The sequence below is a fragment of the Macrotis lagotis genome, chromosome 2 (assembly GCF_037893015.1).
Source record: "Macrotis lagotis isolate mMagLag1 chromosome 2, bilby.v1.9.chrom.fasta, whole genome shotgun sequence".
Taxonomy (NCBI): domain Eukaryota; kingdom Metazoa; phylum Chordata; class Mammalia; order Peramelemorphia; family Peramelidae; genus Macrotis; species Macrotis lagotis.
This window is the reverse complement of record NC_133659.1, coordinates 178,572,093-178,575,234: the sequence shown is the minus strand read 5'-3', so window position 1 is coordinate 178,575,234 and position 3,142 is coordinate 178,572,093. Positions and strand designations below refer to the sequence as shown.

The window sequence follows — 3,142 nt, the reverse complement described above, 5'->3', positions numbered from 1 at the left end:
TAATCATCACCCTATGTTGTTCTTAGTGTATTTAATATACTACTGGTTCTGCTCATTTCATTCAGTATCAATTCATACAAATCCTTCCAGGTTTTTGTAAAATCCTGATTCTCATGATTTTTTAATAGAACAATAGTTTTCCATCACATGCATATAATACAATTTGTTCAACCATTTTCCAGTTGATGGGCATCCCACTACAAAAAAAGAGTTGTTATGAATATTTTTGTACATGTAGGAATTTTATACTTTTCTATGATCTCTTCAAAATACAGACCCAGTAGTGATATTGCTAGATCAAAGAGTATGCACAGTCTTATTGCCCTTTGAACATAATTCCAAAGTGTTCTCCAGAAAAGTTGGATCAGTTCACAGCTCCACCAGCAATGCAAAAGTTTCTCAGTTTTCTACATCCCCTCCAACACTGATCATTTAAAGAGTTAATGTTCTAATGGAGAATTACAACACTTTTCAGAAATCTGAAAAGGAAGAGGAGTATCTGTGAGAGGCAGGTAAAGAAAGTCTGGACAGGAATGAGGATATACCTGTCAAGAATTTTTCAAAAAAAAAGAAAGACATCATGAGAAAAGGCAACCAATCAGATAAAGATCCCCCAGGGGCAGAGAATAATTCCACTGAAAGAAATTCAGTGGTGAAATAAACTTCTATAATCAGGAACCTTCTGTGGCATGATAAACAAAGTTAGAGATTGAGGTCTAGTCATAGAGAATCATTGACCTTAGAGATCATTTAACCCAACCTTCTCAAGTTACAGGGTAGCTAAGTACTGCAGTAGATGGATTGCTGAGCCTAGAATCAGATAAGACTTCTATTTCTGAAATCAAATTTGGCTTCAGACACTTACTAAATGTATGACCCTGGGCAAGTCACTTAACAGTGTTTGCCTCAGTTTCCTCATCTTTAAAATGATCTGGAAAAAGAAATGGCAAATCCTTTTGCCAAGAAAACACCAAATAGAAAAAATGATAATTCTGATATAACAGAAACAACTGAACAACAGCCTTGGGCTGTGGGTAGGTGAAAGGCTCTAATCTCGCATGAGGGATGAGCCTGTTCAACCTTTTCCAGGGCTTTTTCAGATTCCCAGGGCCTCAGAGAGACTGAAATCCCTTCTTTGGAGGCATGACTACAAAAAAGGATGATGAAGAGGAAGAGGAAGAAGGAGGAGGAGGGGGTACCTGAAGTCACAGGTTTAGAGGCCCCAAGTCCCCCAAGGACTTCACTTTTGACTTTAGTTTTGACCCTGGAGATAAGATATGTTTCCATAATAACTTTGGCTTTGACAAACTAATTCAGGATTTCGATCAAATTCTCGAAGACATGGACCTGGACCCTGCCCTCCTACCCACCCCACCCCCAGAGTTCTCAGACCCAGAGCCAGAGGCTCCAAATGAGAGATGCCAGGGGTTGGGGGTTGGGGGAGGGAGACCACCCAGGATTCAATGCGCACATATCCAGATAGTCATGAGGCTAGGATTTTCAGCCAGGACTTGGAGAGTGATCTGGGACCCTCATCTTCCAAAGTAGTTCCAGAATGGGCCTCTAAGAGACCTGTGCATGGGTTTGATGATGTGTGGCCAGATTCTGATGTTAGAACCATAAAAGAGAAGCATCTTATTTCCCAGGTCTCACAAAGGGCCTGGGTCAAGTTCAACAGCCCCAGCCTAAATCATACTTCAGAAGCATCTCCATTACTAAAATAACTAAACCAGATGGGATTTAGGCAGCTCACAGCCTCCAGACTTGGGGGGCAGCTCTTCCATCCTGGATACATTCCTAGGACAGTGGTTCTGGTGTTGGTAACTCAACTTGAATCCATAGAGGACTCAATCTCACCCCTCCTTTGCCACATTCCCTGCCATCTGGAGCTTCTGAAATCACTAACTGGCTCAGCTGCTCTTCTTGCCACAGTGAAGGTATCTTATGGGATACCTAAATCCCATCTGGTTTAGTTATTTTAGTAATGGAGATGCTTCTGAAGTATGATTTAGGCTGGGGCTGTTGAACTTAACAGGTAAAGAAAAAGCTAACTTCCACTCTTCCCCTCTAACCCATGCTGTCCCCCAATAAAATCTTTATTTATGCTATTGCCTCAGGCTTTTGGTGTGCCTAGTTCCATCTAGGGCCTATCCTTCACTTTTTGGTTTTCTTTAATCTTCCCCTATCTAGTAATGAAATAAATCAAATATTAATATTCTTGTACACGAGTCAGGTATGAATGTTCCTAATGAGGAAATACTTCACTAGGAAATGAGTTAATAGGATCAAAATTTTAAAAAATCAACATTCCTAACCCAGTAGGTTTAGTAAGAAGTAATTGTCAGGACAGCTAGGTGGTACAGTGGATAGAGCATGGGTCTTGGAGTCAGGAGGACCTGAGTTCAAATTCTGCCTCAGACCCTTAATAATTGCCTAGCTGTGTGACCTTAAGCAAGTCACTTAAGCCCATTGCCTTGAATAAATAAAATTTTTAAAAAAGTAATTGTCTTGTTATCAAATGTTGGCTATTTGGGAGGGCCTGAAGAAAAGAAGACCAGTGACTTTAAGAGAGGTTAAAGGATGTGATCTATTCAATCTTTGTTGTTTTAAATTTTCACATGGGATCATGGGTTTAGGAAGATCTTAGGGAGACCAAGCATCTTAGTTTTATTTATTTTGTACTTGAAACAAATATAACATACACATAGTAGATTGTGAAAAAAGAGTCTCTGAAATTCTAAATCTCCATTTCATACTGTTTGCATTAAAAGTACAGAACAAATTTTAATTAACTTCAAAAAAAAACTGAGGTCCACATGGTTAGAAATGACTTTCACAAAGTCATATAAGTATTAGGTGACCTTTGAAGGAATCCTACAATTCCAAATTCATTGTTCTTTCTACTATACTATGCCACCTTAAATCCTTTTTTCCTCAAAGACATCTTCACAGATCTCCCAATTTTACTGTCTCTAAACCTACTACATGAGCTGCTCTATGCAATAAATCTATTGCACGAGCTGCACAACTCAAATCTATTCTGTCTTGTGACATCATGTTTTGACAATCCTAGAGGACCAAGTTTGTCCATAATTAAATATTTGGGGTAGACTTTGCAGCTGGACGATAACTGAGTTTATAA

The 3,142-nt window shown here is 39.2% G+C and overlaps 1 pseudogene; it reads left to right on the top strand.

The window, feature by feature from the left end:
- Nucleotides 1-1,065: 1,065 nt before the first annotated feature.
- On the top strand, nucleotides 1,066-1,824 carry LOC141511309 (HCLS1-associated protein X-1 pseudogene; annotated as a pseudogene).
- The last annotated feature ends 1,318 nt before the right edge of the window (nucleotides 1,825-3,142 follow it).